Source organism: Corythoichthys intestinalis, chromosome 2 (assembly GCF_030265065.1).
Source record: "Corythoichthys intestinalis isolate RoL2023-P3 chromosome 2, ASM3026506v1, whole genome shotgun sequence".
Lineage (NCBI taxonomy): Eukaryota > Metazoa > Chordata > Actinopteri > Syngnathiformes > Syngnathidae > Corythoichthys > Corythoichthys intestinalis.
This window is the reverse complement of record NC_080396.1, coordinates 52,018,030-52,035,715: the sequence shown is the minus strand read 5'-3', so window position 1 is coordinate 52,035,715 and position 17,686 is coordinate 52,018,030. Positions and strand designations below refer to the sequence as shown.

The 17,686-nt window shown below is 38.1% G+C and overlaps 1 protein-coding gene across 4 annotated transcripts in view; it reads right to left on the bottom strand.

The window, feature by feature from the left end:
- The window catches only part of opn7b (opsin 7, group member b), a 66,962-nt gene extending 60,126 nt beyond the window's left edge, over nt 1-6,836 (bottom strand). For 2 of the 4 annotated variants that reach the window (XM_057830066.1, XM_057830068.1), the window contains exon 1: nt 6,553-6,836. The gene's annotated coding sequence lies outside the window, so the exon portion shown is untranslated. Of the gene's footprint in view, nt 1-4,437; nt 4,939-6,552 lie in introns of those variants that run through there. The other 2 variants (XM_057830067.1, XM_057830069.1) reach the window with 1 other exon arrangement.
- Between the last annotated feature and the right edge of the window lie 10,850 nt (nt 6,837-17,686).

The window sequence follows — 17,686 nt, the reverse complement described above, 5'->3', positions numbered from 1 at the left end:
GCTCCTCACCTCTGGAACAAGTTACCTGAAGGTCTGAAGTATGCTCAAACCTCCTTTAAATCAGGGCTAAAAATGCTTTTGTTTAGCACTGCATATCCATAACTGTCTATATATTTCATTCTATTTGCTTTCTATTCTTATCTCCATTGCTGATTTCAGTTATTAGCAGTAGTAGTAGTATTTGTTTCATTTTTTTACTTATTTATTTTTTTATTCTATTTGTGATTAAATGCGATTTTATATATATAATTTTCTATTTTGATTCTTTTTTTTTTTTTTTTTACGTTCAATTGATTTTAATGTGATTTTTATGATCTTCACGTGATGTAAAGCACTTTGAATTGCCTTGTGTTGAATTGTGCTATATAAATAAATTTGCCTTGCCTTGCCTTGCGTATACAATATTTGCACTGTTACATCAATTTCTATGCACAAACTGTCATTTGCACAATCAGGTTAGCCAGCTGCCTCCTAGTCTGAGTACTATAAATTGTTATATACGCACTGTTATATGACTACTACCTCACCACTTTTACCCTGTAACCTGTCTTTTTATATTAGTCCTGTTGTACTTTTGTTTTATGTGGTGCACTTAATGGCGAAGATTTAAATCGAATTGTACTCTGTATAATGACAATTATTCTATTCCAACACATGAGAAAAATAGTACAGATGTCTGGAGCTACAAAAACAAGTGCGGATGGATTAAATTCATGGAGCACTCAATAGCACATGCAACAGTGGTACAACATTAGGACAGTAGGAAGGCCTACACAGCTACAAGGTGATGGCAGCTGCCTGCATGGCTTACTGCTAGAATCACACTGACATTTATAAACCCTGAATAGTGACTGTTCCACAGCATGGTATTGTTAAGATCACTTCCGCATTATTCGGACCGCTGATTTTATTGTTCCGCATTCACCTGAATGTGTGTACTTTTTTTTTTTTTTTTTTGCCTTTTAGGGCATTGCTTCAGTAAAAGTAAGGTGTAATCATAACTGGAACAATACTGACAAGAGGACTAAGGTCTAAACATTCTTCATATTTGTTACTGCTTGAACAGCAACAATCCCACCAAGATAGTAATAATGATAATTATAATTTTGTCTATGCCCCATATCTTTCCAAATGTTTTCATTTTGTGTTAAGGATGAAATTGTTTGAGTAGAAAAACACCCATGGGTATAGAAAGCTTGCACAATCTCCAAATAGCTTGCACATTTTAAAATTACTATACGACAATACAGGCGCTAACTTGTTAACTGGTTTATTTTTAACCTCCATTTTCTCGCTAGACCATTACCCTGGGCACATAAATTGCATGCCAGTGAGAGCAGTGCCATTATTATGCTACAATCATAGACATCATCACCTAATTCCCATGTTCAAACTCGTGTGTGTCCTATGAGATAAGTCTGTTGGTTGGATGTGAAAGAAACCTGACAGGGTAAAGCCTATGGACCTATTGATTGCTGCGGTCTCTGTAAGCTAAAACTGATTAGCCAGAGTGAAACTTGCTTATGGCATCCCAGGCATCCCATCTTGACTTACAGTAACTTGATCCGAGATACAAATTGCAGCACTGGCAGCTAAAAAGAATGAAATTGAGAGAAGCACTGAAATGAGAAAGTGTAATAGATATAACAAGCCGCACCAGCGTTCTCTGGGGAACTACGGTAAATGCTATTAACCTCATGTGTTCATGACATTTACCCCAAATTGTTCGGTTTCATTTGTTGTTTATTATCACTGAGAAAAGGGATACTTTGTTATTGAGTTGTTGATTCAAGTGGTTTTTGACCAAGCCATTGTAGTCAGAAGATGCAGTAGAAAACTAGTGCTTTGAGATACTCTTTTTGAGATACTAATCCTCACTTGACTGATTTTTTTTTTTTTTTTTTTTAATATGGCATATTTAAGTGCATAGATTTTAAATAAGGCGGCAGTGATATCAACTCACTTCAAATTAGGTAGCACGCTGCAAACAGTGAAAACGGGTTTTGTTTAGCACACCCATTTTACGTTAATTTTCGATTGAAATGTACATGTTTAAAACAGCCACACAGATTCTGCTATCTTAATGCTAACACTAATTAGCATCAATGCCATGGTTCAAAAACCCTTAATGGTGCAGCAAAATATGAAGAAAGACGATATAATCATTCTGAATTTCTTTATCCTCTGCAAAGAACAAAAATTAGTGCCGTACTGATGAGCCAGTAGGAGCTGATTGGAGTTGGTGCTGGTGTTATTACCGTATGTTGTTATAAAAACAACAGTATGGAGCTCTGTGTTTACTCATTCATTCATTCAAATACGCATAATATTGCTGTTTTTTTGTTTTTTCTGCAGGAAAGTTGGAAGACGTCAATTTTAATGGGAAATGATGATTTGTGATTGACTGTTTCTAGTTGTCAGCATTGTCAGGGCACAAATTAAACTTCACATGTGCACATCAAGCACATTTGCAGCTGACATCCATGCCTCTCAATGTTTTTCCTAAAAAAAATATTTAAAATATGTTTTATGTACATTCAACTAGCAGCAGTTGAGTGAACAGTTCATCCGTGTACGTGATCTTGGGAAAATGAGACTATTCCCAATATAGAATGGGTTTACTGTACAGCGGTCAAGGTTGAGCGGATACAGTTTCCATGACAGTGTGCATAACGCAAACAATCATTTTTCCTTAACAGTGTTACTCTCATTGGAGCTAAATTCAGTAAATCATTTATCTCACTTTGCCTTTGCGTTATATTTTGATTAGAATGCACAAATAGCTGAAAAAAAAGAAAGGAAAAGTCTGACAAATCAAACTCCTTTCTAATTTAAAAGATGAGAGAAACTTGAACCAACAGGGTACACAAGAAAGCCCCCAAACAGTTTGCTGATGACATGTCAACAAAGCACATGGATTACTGGAACCATGTCCTATGGTCTGATGAGACGGGCTTTCTTGTGTACCGTCTTCAGAAGAGGCTTCCTCCTGGGGTGACAGCCATGCACACCAATTTGATGTAGAATGCGGCGTATGGTCTGAGCACAAACAGGCTGCAGCAATGATGACAGCACTCTGGGAATGAGTCACAGAACATTTTGGAGGGAAAATGACAAGCAGTACTCAATTTGGACATTTAGGGATGTATGTTTTTTCATAGGGGTGTACTCACTTTTGTTGCCATATTTTGATTGAATATTTTGACTTATTTTGAGGGGGAACTGAATTACCATATTTTTCGGACTATAAGTCACAGTTTTTGTCATTGTTTGGCTGGGGGTGTGACATACTCAGGAGCGACTTATGTGTGAAATTATTTACACATTATGATATCATTTCACATGTTATTTTGGTGTTTTGGAGTGACACTGATGGTATTGTAAACTTGTTAGCATGTTCTTCATGCTATAGTTATGTGAATAACTCAATAGCTATGGCTACGTTCGCGTTCTGCTTTTGGCAATGTGTGTTCAATTGTATTATTGACTTTTTTATATTCAAATGCATGCTTTTTGTTTGTGGCGCTTTTACGCCCAAGTGGGGGTGCACTCGCACTTGTTTACGCGAAGAAGAGCGTTCACACGCCAGAAGAAGACGGACAGCTATGCAGCTCTGAGCGAGTGGGCAAGTTAGCGAGAGAGAAGCACTGCTGCGAACCTACGTTTATGCTTGTAAAATATCTCGACAGAGGCTACGCCTGTGTGTATCATCTTTTCTGTTGTTGTTGTGTGTTTTCCACCCACGATCGGACACTTAGAGCCAGTTGTGTGGTTGTTTGAACGATGTGCTAATGCTAGCGAACGCATGCTAACCATTCGTGTCATTGCTGTAAAAGCACCTAATTATCATTTATTTACGTTGATGCGAACCTGTTTGGTATCGAGGACGAAATTGATTCAGCAAATTATACGGAAGTCCAGCATCGTCATTTGAGAGTTTAGCTCGCTGTATAGCCTGGACCGAGCTGTAGTGTCCTGGTGAGGACAGTATACTCGTGTTTCATTGTTCATGCATCATGTAACATCATACTGTACACTTATTCAGCATTTGTTCTTTATTGTATTTTTATATTAAATTGCCTTTCAAGATGACATATCTGTTCTATGTGTTGGATTTTATCAAGTAAATCTCCCCCAAAAATGTGACTTATACTCCGGTGTGACTTATATGTTTTTTTCCTCTTCGTTGGGCATTTTATAGCTGGTGCGACTTACACTCAGGTGCAACTTATAGTACGAAAAATACGGTAACTGTATTATATAAGCTGCACACAGACTACTTTTCATTGTGTCAAAGTGTCATTGTCAGTGTTGTCCCATGCAAAGATTTACTTAAATATCTGCAGAAATGCGAGGGGTGTACTCACTTTTGTGATACACTGTAATTTCACGCATGTGATTCAAAACATATGTTTTCTAGAGCACACAGCCTCTCACCCATATCAGAGGGGATGGGCTCCAGCTCCTCCATGCTGCTGAGCAGGCATGAGTTGCGGGTTGTTGGATTGCTTAAATGCATGTGAAGATTTCTATCCCTTATGCTTGATCTAAAACATGGTAACAAACACAGAAAGAACCTTAATGGGAAGCGAGAAAATATAAAATGTCCATTGGTCTCAAAACCTGACCTTGTCTATTTGAAGTTAAAAGGCCTTGAACTGATATATTAATCTGATTGTTTACGACTCTGGCCTGACATGCCATTAAAAAACACCCTTTCTTACACGAAGGAGAAACTGCCACCAACACATTTGTACTGTTGCACAGTAGTAGTAATACTTCGCAATTGGGTTGCATAAAACGTTCACACATTTCAAATGCACGCAGCGCATGCATTTGAAATGAAAAAGGATCACTTACAATATGTGGACTTTTTAAATGAATCAGGCTACAACCAATTATCACTCCATTATCAGTATAATGATTTTTCCACAGACAGAAAATTGCTTAGCGCGGCAATTGAAATCATCAGATTAATCATATCCACATCCATCCATCCATCCATCCATCCATCCATCCATCCATCCATCCATCCATCTATCCATCCATCCATCCATCCATCCATCCATCCATTTTCTTCCACTCAATACCCAAAGCAGGAAAGCCCAGACATCACCACTTCATCCAGCTCTTTCAAGGGTATTCCAAGGTGTTCACAGGCCAACCGAGAGACATACGGATCTATTTACGTGACCAGCACAGCACGGGTTGGACCGGGTGTTGGTTATTTTGTAACGTGCACGCTCCAGCACATATTCGCTTGCCGATGTTCCCCTCCGGTCTTCTCTCACTCGTGAAGAAGATCCCAAAATACTCCTCCACACGTGTTAGGTTTTTTGTTTGTTTGTTTGTTTGTTTTTCAAATAGTCTATTTCCAAACTTAGAAACACGTTTTTTTCCCCCTTCAGGATTCTTGGATTTCACTGAGAACGACTAACTTGTGATCTGTAGACTGTCGATTCCTATTCCTCTCCAACCAAGGAATTCTGATGTCCACTTTCTCTCCTGTGAAATATTCTTTGAAGCCTAACTTTTATTGTGTCTGTCATTTTGGGAATTGAGAATACATTTGGCACACAAAAGCTGGTATCACATGTTTGTTTGTTTTTTAATACTGGCAGCATGACTGACTTATCTTTTGTCTCTTGTGAGGAATATTGGATATGCCAATATAATTTCATATTTATTTGTCGGTCTTTTATCTTTGCCATTTGGTAAACTGATATGACCACCAGAGGTATGTGAAGACTTGTGTTTTTGTGATGTGCCTAATGATAGTGTAAATCAATCTGTTCGATTTAAGCACCAGTACTGAGACTGAATAGCTTTCAATGACTGGAAACTTCACATTAACCCCACTGAATATTTGGCAGTGTGAGAAGTCATGTGTTTTTTGGGAGGTGACTAAGCCTTGGAGGGAACGGGAAGACCCTGTTTGGGCACACGTGCACATGACAGATGTGCTTGTAGTACAAAGCCATGCTAGACTACAGTTCGTGTTTCAAAAGATGATGACATGTCCCGTTTGTGTCTCAATTACAAGCAGTACCACAGTCACATGGAGACTGGAGGGCATTGTTGCAACCCAATACCTACTCAAGGAATGTGTACAGGCTGATTGTGACTTTTCACTGGACATCATTAAATGTTTAAAATCCGCCTTCTCTTTCTACTACCACAACGTTATGATACAAAAGGTCAAGGCTAAGCAACGCACATGAAAAACTTCTAATAGGCATCACCTCATCAACTGCGGATTGTAGTCATCACAATAGAGCGCTCCTTCCAATTTACAAGTTTATTTAATAAATAGCAGTTGGACTCATGATAACTCATCCTGTTAATCTTTGGGAATAAGCCATATAGAGTAGTTGCTGTGGCAGATTGAGGCATAAAAACACAACATTAATCACAGTAAATACATGGTCGTAAGCAAAGAGTTAACAAAGATTAAAGCAGATAGATTTGTGTGACGATATTCCTAGTTAAAGAGTCACTTCTAAGTACTTGTTCTAAAGCAAAGTTAATTAATGGTGCAAAGTGTGTGCCTACCTTAGTGAGCGGGTTTGCTGGCAAGGGATCATTGGTATTTCAAGTCCAGAGTGCACGCATCAAACCTTCAATCTTGTGTGGCAATAAAGGGAGCAGATGTGCAGGCATAGTGTAATCTGTAGACTCTACGTACAGCCACTGGGCAAAGTGGGTTGTGTACAGAGGTGCAGAATCCACCCGCCGACAGCAAGCAGCAGCAGCAGCCCTAGAGCTGCACTCAGCTCTGGGAGATCCAAGAGGCAGCAGAAGCAGAGACGTGGCTGCTGCTGTTCTCTCCTCCACGCTCTGAGTCTCCCGATCTCTGGTGCTTTTCTGCTCCCCCCTCTCTACTTAAAGCTCTGTCTTGTACACACATGGATTCTCCACACTGCATCTCCCTCTCCACTCGATCTTTCTTTCTGGTACTCACATGCACACACACAACTCTCACTAAGTGTTGTTTCCATAATGCAGATTGACTTTTAATGGGTTTCAATATCACAACCTGAGTTTATAGATTCAAACTTCATTTTATAATAAGCTTCTTGCTTTTCAAACCGGAAAAAGGATGATGAAGTAAATTCCCAACCTTCTCGCATGCGGGTTTCTTCAGGGTGGCTGAGGGTGACACGGGTGACACAGCTTTACTTTGAAGTGCAAGTGAAATGTCATGCTTAATGTTAGCTAGTGAGCCTAGATAGTTGCCACTGGCCAAGGCACACTTGTGTGTGTGTGCGTATATTCACATGTGCCAAGTTCAATTCAAATGCAATTTTTGAAAACTCCAGAGGAACCTGACTGCAAGCACAAAGCATAAAAGAAAACAGAAACAAAACAATTACATCCTTGCTGGTTCCCAGGCTGCGAGAAGTGAAGTGAATGAATATGTGACCTTTAAGAGTAAAATACGTTTGAAGTGGGCAGTGTTAGAATGTAAACACCAAACATGTATGTCTTTGAATGCACAACAATTCTGAGCCACATTTTTGTTCTACTGTATGTGCCCGTTCGCTCAAGCGTAAAACTAGGGTGACCAAACGTCCTCTTTTGCCCGGACAAGTCCTACTTTCACGTAGTATCCTCGTCGTCCGGGCGGATTTTGTAAATTCATAAAAATGTCCGGTTTTTATGATTTTTCACGGGACCAATTTGAAGAGAATCCCTCCGGCCGCTGGGTGGCAGTGCCTGCCTGCGACCACATGGCTCCTAGTAGTAGGGAGGGAAGGAGTAGTTCTTCTTGTTTTTGTTGGCAGTTTACCCCTATCATGAGACATTAGCGCCATCTACTGGGTTGACGATTTGGCCACAACGCCTGCCCAGTTGCTTAATTTTTTACGATAAATACGTATATAATGGCAACTGTTGACTTCTGTGGAGCTTTGACTGTAAAATCCAGTTTGGTGTCGCATCGTTGCGCTGCCGATGATTGTAAACTTTTATAGCAAAGTTTGATTTTTGCCTCAGCTAGCTATCAGTAAGCTAAACCACGCTAGGCATTATGGGAAATGTAGTTTTTGATCTGCTACGTGTGGAAAGATGCTGGTTGAATAGTTTGTCAGTTTATTTCGGTAATTGTTTGTGTGCAATCTAGAACATTGAATGAGAAAATCAATTGAATGAGAATCACAATTGAATGGGAATAACAATTTGTCAAGGACAATTGTAGTGTTAGTAATTTATAAAAATAATTAGTTGGCACATAGCCTACTGTGTGTATGTGTATTGACTGGACTACATTTCCATGGGTCTGCATTACATATATATATATATATATATATATATATATTTTTTTTTTTTTTTTTTTGCGATTATTTTTTTTGTTTTCAAACTGCATTTTTCCATCCAGAGTAAGGGGGCACACTTTAAGTATATTAAAGTGATACAGGCATCTTTGAGTGAACTTGGAGTAAAATTCAAGTATTTTGAGGCCGGGCTGAGTGTCCTCTTTTTTGGAAATCAAAATATGGTCACCCTAGTAAAACCCAACGCACATGCATTGTAGACAAGTCTACGTGAAGATACACCAGGTGCAAGTGACAATTCTTATTAATAATTGTAGACATTAATTCATTTAACACATGATTGTTGATATCATCTTTATTGTATATTTATTTTCCAATGGCCGTGGCAGAGTCGGTTGTAAGGATAGCCGGTTCCAGTTGCCCATTTCACTAGGCAGATCTCCCCAGGCAAATTTACTTAATCTATCCATTAAACCTGCTCGTACGCATCACCTTTTCATTGAGCAAACCGTTTTTCCTAATTTCTCATTTTAACCAGTTTTTCTCTGCTAATTGGTGCAAAGGAGTTGGAAGAACTACCGTAATGCCATTTCTCAGCCCACCCAACCCTCTTCTTCCATAAGCACATGCTCCGCCAGTCCACAAACTTACCAAAAGTTGGTTTAGGTTTTAGATTTTTTTTTTTTTACGCAGATAATATTGGCCAATTGTAATTTCTTTATTTTTATTTTTTTTCTGGAAGGCATTCAAGCCTTTGTCAGAGCTGTCACCACTATCCAATGTGAACTGTCTTAAAAACGGACAATCAGGACGTGAAACTTCCCAGATACCTTTGAGTAACTCAATTTTCTAGTCTTATATTGGTTTGATTTATGCCGTTTCATTTTACTTTTGTTTGGTAAGTACCTTGGTTTCATTTTATTTATACTGCTGAGTTTTATTCTGTTCATCTTTATTGCACTCTTTGCGTGATATTTACCGTTTTCTAATTAAATTGGGTTAAAATAGTCTTTTGTGTCGAGTTTGCTTTAAGGTTGGCAGCACAGCAGTATTCAATTAAATTTCTCAGTTCACTTGTTCATCCTAAAAAAATGACACACTTTATGATGGTATTAAATTATTATTGTCAAGTAATATTATTTTACATTTTTGTTCCTGAAAATTTTAAACCCTTTCTCAGAAAAAACTATTGTGGGGAACTTTTTTTTTTTTTTTTAATGTCACACTATTACATAATTTGGAAATTGACATTTGACTAAATAATTTATTGGTTGCATAATTTAAAATTTTATGGGTAGATATTAGGCTATGAGCAGTTGAAGTGTTGTTTTCTTTCCACTATATGTCCCAATGCAATCAATTATTTTAGAAAATATTTTTTTAATAGCTCATAGCAATGGAAAGACTTTTTAACCCACCAAATAAAAACGCAGTCATATCAAATGAAGTTTGAGCAGACCTTCTTTTTGTTCTTCCTTCCCTATCTGTGTAAAAGCCTGTAAATGTACGTGCGCAGCATATGACAAAATCAAATTCTTCCAGTCTAGTCTCACTCTGCACTACCATTGTGTGGAATCCTTTGCTTTCACTGCACCATCTGCTCATGCCTTGGATGAATAGCTTTCTGCTTTCTTGAATACCTCAGAGCCCACATGAACCCCATTTTTTGAGCGGCACAAGCTTTTTAAAAAAAAAAAATTTTTTTTTAATGCTATACTACTTTAATAAATACAACCGGGTATAAAACATATTACATTCATCAAGCATGAAGTCGTGGTGTATTCTCATCAAAAGTAAGTGTGTTGTCTTCTGCTTTTGAAGAAATTGCAATATATTTTATAAACCCATCATCTTAAATTATTGGGTACCTTAGATCTATAGATTATGTCAAGCCACTTTGTCCACTCAATTGATTTGTTAGCACTCGACAAATGAGTCATTAAGAGGCAGGCCATTAACCACGAGCAGAAGGAAATGCAAGTTCATCGAGAGGTCATACCCTTCATTTACACCGAAGACAGATTTTTAGTATTTGTTCATGTAATAAAGCTAGAAAGGTTCAAGTTCAATATGTTTTTATATTCAGCCAGATTATTCAATGTGAACAATACAATATATTATGCGTGACACACAAGCACACACTCACATTCTCCACAGTCACGCTCTCCGTAAAATGCAGTTAAGTCTCCAAACATTAGCAATTACAATAAAACTATTTTTAAATTCATCTAAATTAAACAGAATTAACTATTTATTGCATTAGTCTCTTTATAAAGGCAATTGTCGTACCTCGACCAGATCTTTTGTTTAATTAATATCTTGAAACGTACTTCATGGTAAAAAGTCTTGTCAGTGTATACTGTTACAATAGTGACAAGTCAAAATTGTCATGGGTTGTATTTACTTGTTTGCCTTCTCAGGGGTTGTGCCTTTGTTGTGTGCCTTTGAGGTTTGGAGAGGAATCCAACTGCGACAGAACATGCTGCTCACACAGCCCTCTGGCCATCTTCGCTATGTCTTGCAAGGCAGTGTGACAGCATAAAAACAAAAACCAAAAAAAAGATTCCAGTTTATATATGGAAAAAGCAGATTCACAAATGCACGATGACACACACACAGCCAAGTCGTTATGTGCTATGTGTATGTAAGCAAAATATGCCTTATAATCCAACAAGGACACACTGCGCTCTCCAATGTCTTGTTTGGAGAATAAAGCTTTTCAACGTCATCTGGCATTTTTCAAAGTGCCATGAACAGCAGAGCCATTACCTCAGGATGCCCGCAGGGCGTAACTTATTAGATTAATCATCAGATCTACATGCCCCCAGAGGGATAAGTCATGAGTAGCATGCAAATCAAACCTTAGCCTGAGGATGATGTAGGGAGTGCAGCTAGTTATTCATTTTTGGAATATTCCCTAATAATGTTGAATGTATCACCGTGCCTTTACTTTAGTTTTGCTCTTAGAACACGTTTTGCTTTTAATACTCTTTTAAGGCGCAAATGTGATGTCTGAAGTCAGATTACAATCAAGTACTGAAGGAGGTGAGAGTGCTTTTACTTCCGATGCAAATACTTAAGAGCACTGATGAACAACCTGCCTTGCCACCATCTTCAGCATATAGGGATATCGTTCGTTTATCTTTCTTTAATATGTAATTATGGCTTCACAGGAAATGTCGTGTACCATCAAGGTTATATCTTTATCCTTGCTTTTAAACATATGCATTAAGGAAAACTCATTGCACTTATCACAGTCTTATGTGATGAGCTTCTGATTAATTATGCGTCATTTTCCAATTACATCCATGCCAGACAAGGTTTCGTTTAAACTTTTAGCACCATGATATTTTAGGTATACTACAATAAATTCATATTCAGGCTTCCTAAAAAGCATGCCAGTGTCCTGTGGAGAGTACATTCATCCCATTATGGGGTTCTTTCATATATCCCCAATAATTATTATTTTAGTCTAAAATATTGCATTTAATCCCATGTTGAAAAGTGTGGTATTCATATTAATTAGATACTCTAAATAAGAATACTTGTTGTTTTCTTTTTTTAATCTAAAATGTACAGTACATTGATCATTATGCTGGCAAAGACTTTCAGTCCTTCTTGTCAAACAGCCCAGTTGGACTCAAATAAAAGATACATTTTCAGTACAAACTGTGCTGAGGCTCGGTCGTTTAAAAAAAAAACAAAAGTAATCGGGCCAAATGGGAAGTATCCTACCAAACTAAAAGCACTGGCATTGCTAAATATTGCTGGAATTGTTTCTGCTAATGCTAGTCATCTCAAATGTAGGTTATCGTGTATTACCATAACATCACCTGGGTGCAAAATGACCCAACCAAATCGGACTGAAATATTCAGGGACCACAAATAGGCATCTAGTGAACCATTTGTGAGGGGCCATTTACTGTGGGTCTTTGGTCTACCTTTATACCTCCATGTCTGTATGCACGTACCACAGTCTATCTTTTACCCAAAGCATAGGTAGGCGCCAACTGACTTGTGACACTGAACAAGATAAGCATTAAAGAAAAATTAAAGATACTTAATAATCGATAAAACGATTTTCATTTGTGCATTTTACTCTGAGAACCATTGACCCAATAAAGAATGACCCACTTTGCATTTGGATTAATGACGGAAGCGGAAATGCTGGTTGGGACTGCAGATTTTATTTGCAAGGCCCGTTTAATGAATGATGGAATGTATTATCAAAAACAAATGTTTATCTTTGTTATTTTTGTATTTCCATTACATTTAGCCTCAAGAAGCTTTTATTTTGAACACAATCAGTAGTGATTTTTATCAAATTGATGCCTGGCAGTTGTGTAGAGAGGAGAAAAAAAAAGTAGAGATGTGTAAAAATAGATGTGCAATGCTTTCAACTAAAATGGTCAGGGAAGCAGCTTCATTTAGTTATGATGGAAACACGCTGATGTCCTACTACTCAAGACGTTGTCTAATTGGTACCCATAACTCTCTTCTGGCTAACTGCCCTCACTGCAAGTGATGTCACCGAGGTGCCTTCGAAGGATTCCCTGATGGCTTAAAAATATTTTAGAAGCACTGAGCGTCTTATATAACTTTGATGAAACTGTCGTCATTTTTTCTCCTAACAATCTATCATCATTTCATAGCATGACGTGTCTTTGGCTCTCTTCCACTTTTCTCTAATCACATTGCATTGGGTTATAAATGTAATATGTCCAGAACCTTCAGAATTCTGAGTGCTGGCACATACTCTTATAAATTAGGTTTCTTCTTTAACTCACTACATGCCATTGACAAGGACTGATGTCTAATTTATTCAAACTGGGACGACTGGCTGTGAATGCTCATTTTCCAGTGCCACTGAAAATGCAAACGTCCAATCAATTTTGACTGACAGAAGCGGGCAGTGAACGACTTAGTGCCATCATTAGCTACCAATGAGTTAGTTAACCGCTGCTCTTGAAATTCCCGAATGCTCGGAAATTATATCAAAATGTTCCCGTACTCCAATGCGTCTCAATTATTTTCTGTTATGCCTCCAGGAATACGTAAATGTTTCGCGCCCCCCCACCCCAACTCTCTGCCGCCACTGTAAATAGTATCATTTGTCGATAAAATTATTATTATCATTATAAGTACACCTCTGCCTAACATTGTGTCCCTTTTGTCTATTAAAGAAAAAAAAAGTAACATAGATCAACTCACAATAAAACATAACTTTATTAACATTGTTTTTTTTGTAACAGAAAGGTGCATCAATTTACCAGAATATATATATATATATATATATAAAATAAAAAAATAAAAAAGTCAAATCCAAATGTAAAAATGCACTCACGGTACATTTTTTGACCATTTGATACTGAAAAATAATATTTAATAAAATCAAGAAATAATAATAAATTAAAATTGATTAGCAACATGAACTCATAAGGACAATATGCCAAACAACTTGACCGAAAAAACAAAAATGAATAGAACAAAAACGACTGTGTCATTGGACAGAGGGACAGTTATTATTTTTGCTGCAGACAGTATCAGCTACTTTGCAATGGTATGGGGTTACTTTGCACTGAGCATGCTGAACAGTCCACACTGGTTTACTGATGTAACACTGACAAAGCGGGACGATTGTGACCTATATTCGTCATGTTTTCACTAAAAAACAATCAAGCGGCTTATGAATGAGATTGGGGTCTAATGTCTTTAGGTGACGTTTTAATTGATTTGGCTTCCCGCTGTCAGCTACAAACAATTTTAGACATAGAAAACAGAGTGGTCTTTCCTCGTCTCCCACTGTATTAAAAGTCAAAGCCAAACGCATTGGCGGAGTTTGACTTTTGGGGCGGGGGGGGGGGGGCAAAACATGTTGATGACCCCGAAACGGAATGTCAGCAATATAATTAACTACAAGATATATCCTCGGATGGTAGCTTAGCCCATGTATGCATACAGGCATCCCAACTGTGTGTGCGTGCGTGCATACGTGTGTGAGCGCGGACGTTTTTCTCTTATCTAGCGGAGGAGTAGACGCCGCATCCTTTGTGACTAAATATTCCAGCCAGGAATATTTATAATATTACTTTTTTTTTTTTCTTGCTTCCCATCATTTTTGAGGGGAATTCTATGTCAGGCTTCTTAGGACAGCTATGCTTGGCCAATATCGTCGTCCATTGAATACGGTATGCCCGGTGGTGGCTCTGTTGTACAATTAACGTCTTAAAGTGGTGCAAACTGAAACGCTCACCATTTTGCCGGGGCTCTCTGTCATTTCACGGTCCACATCTTCAATCCTTGGTTCTTGCCCAGTAGTTGTTAACCCTTTTTTAAAGCTGTGGTTTGAAAGAATTACGACTATCCATCTTGCATCTTCAATCCTCAGGTGGTTTTGACTAAGCAAAGCAAATGACCATCTCTAAGGTGCTAGTCACATGATCTGTTCAAAAAAAAAAACCAAAAACATTTGATCCATTGTCGAAAAAAATTTGTTCATTTAATTCATTTTTGTTGTTTCATTGCTTTACAACTTTTATAGACAACATTTTACCGGCAAAGTCTTAATTTTAAATTCATATGTAGGAAAGTCAATTACATGCAATGACATTTTCAGCCACGGGGGGTGGGGGGGCACTATGCTCTTCTTCTATTTGCTGTGTGCTTTTGTTTGGTTAGAAAATACTGCGCACACTCTGAAAATGAGCACGTCACTGCCACCCACTGAGTGGATGTGTAATTAAACTTTATTGTAGTACGGCAAAAAAGTATGTTACCCCAGGTCACATGCGCCACCCCAGGCATTGCTCTGCACCCCCTGGGGTGGCGCACCCCACTATTTGAGAAGTACTGCCTTACTCTGAATGGTGGAGGCGTGCTGAAGTTTTTAATTAGTTTAGGTATCACCATGCCTAAAACTGTTAACATTGATTCATGTGTAATTTGCGTCGATATCGTTTAAAAAAGAATAAAATAAAATAGCTGGACTTCTCAAGAAAAACAAGACCATGTCCAGCAAACACTATTGCTGTGTGATTACAATTTGTAAAACCCATTTTTTGCTATTCAGGATCAAATAATCCACCCTACTTTTTTAAAGCATTGGATTGGATTATTGTGATCCAGATCCACAGTTTTCAACATCAGCAGTAGCCTGGTACGCCAGACTCACCACTGTTCCAGCTATAGAGTCTGGCGACCAATGAACGGATCAAATTTCCAGGGCAGAGCAAGCCACAGCAAACAGACAGCGGAGTGGACCAATCAGCGACGGGCAGACGTGACGTTGGTAAAGCGACAACTCTCGCGCGGCGGGAGCGTAAAACGGAGAAGTTTATTTAACATGGCTTGCGCAAGAAAAACTATTGTCAATGGCTTGTGTCGATGTTTTTTGGTCATTTAAAACTGATTTTACCGTGGATTGGAACATATTCTCTTCGCTATTTGGTGTTGTTGTGGAGACGACTTCCAACGTGGAAGAGTGACGTTGCTTGTTAAGAACACATCACGCAAATAAACAAATGTGATTGGACGGATTACTTCGTACTGGCTCGAGAGGCCATTAATTAAGGTGGTGGATCCCAGACTATTCGCACAGTGTTTGAAAATACAGGGAGAACAGTCTGGCCGTGCCAGGCAACATCAGCAGACTCTCAAAGTTAAAAAGAACATTACTCTGATGAGGTAACCTCCCACCCACCAAAGATGGCTCAGTGTATTTTTAACCCTTCTTACCCAAATAGTTTATCATGTGAACACATTCTCACGACAAGGACAACATCCAGATGGTTGTGACAACAGAGCGGTGGTGGATAGACAGACAATTGGAAGATCACTGAAAATTCCTTACAGTAGTGCATGACTGCATGGAAGATCACTGAAAATTCCTTACAGTAGTGCATGACTGTATGGTAGAGAAAGACATTGTGTTAGACTTTTATAGTTTGTCACACCATATTTTCCGGACTATAAGTTGCAGTTTGGCTAGGGGTGTGATTTATACTCTGGAGCGACTTATGTGTGAAATTATTAACACATTATTATATACAGTGGGGAGAACAAGTATTTGATACACTGCCAATGGGTTTTCCCATTGTATTTGATACACTCACAATGGGAAAACCCATTGGCAGTGTATCAAATACTTGTTCTCCCCACTGTAATTTCACGTTATTTTCGTGTTTCGAGTGACACTGATGGTTTGGTAAACTTGTTAGCATGTTCTTTATGCTATTGCTATCTGAATAACTCTTAATAGCTATGTTTCGTTAACATACCGGCCATGTTCGCATTTCGTTGTTAATGCATCATGTAACGTAATCATACTGTACACTTATTCATTACGTTGTTCTCTATTGTATTTTTATTTGAAATTGCCTTTCAAGATGACTTATCTGTTCTATGTGTTGGATTTTATAAAGTAAATTTACCCCCCAAAATGCGACTTATACTCCGGTGCGACTTATATGTTTTTTTTGCTCTTTATTGCGCAATTTTGGGCTGCTGTGACTTATACTCAGGTGCGACTTATAGTCCGAAAAATATGGTGTGTGTATATAAATATACTGTATTGGCCCGAATATAAGACGGTGTTTTTTGCATTAAAATAAGACTGAAATAGTGGGAGTCGTCTTATATTCAGGGTCTAGACATTATACCCGTTCACGACGCTAGATGGCGCCAGATATCATTGAAGCGAATGCTGAACTTGAGGAGTAATGTTCTGTCATGACAACTCTCAGCTTTCAAGTAACGTTTCACCAGTTTGCATTATGTTATTGCAATGTTTTTCCTTATTCAGATTTGTATCGACTAGTTACAGTTAGACCTCACTTTGATGGTTAATGCAGTTATTGCAGTTTTGTTTTTTTTATCACAATAGATTGGTTTATTTACATTTCAAAAACCAGAAGCCATTCATTTACAAATGTGATTGCACTTTAGTTTACATATTTAAATGTTCAGATGTTAAGATTTGAATGAGGCAAAATAATATGCTTTTTCTCTCTAATATATTGTTATAATCATTGGTTTCAGTACTGTACTGTAATTATTTTCTGTATAAAAATTAATTTGGTGTTCAAAAAGTCTTTTTTCAAACTTGAGTCTTGAAAAAGGGGGTGTCGGCTTATAATCAGGGCCGTCTTATATTCGGGACAATACGGTATATAGACCCTACTCACCAACGTCACAGAATGATGTGTCGCTTTATCCGGCCACCATTTTGTCAGTCATTGTTTATCCGTATTCTCAATGGTTTCAATTTGTCATGCAATTTATAGTGCAATTCATGAAAGCCCCGGTTCTTTCAGACGCTGTAAACTCATTGGATGCGTTGCATAAAAGGCGTTATGTGGAAAAGCTTCAGTCTATCCATTCGCCAAATCCATATTTGATGCCTAAATCGATATTTT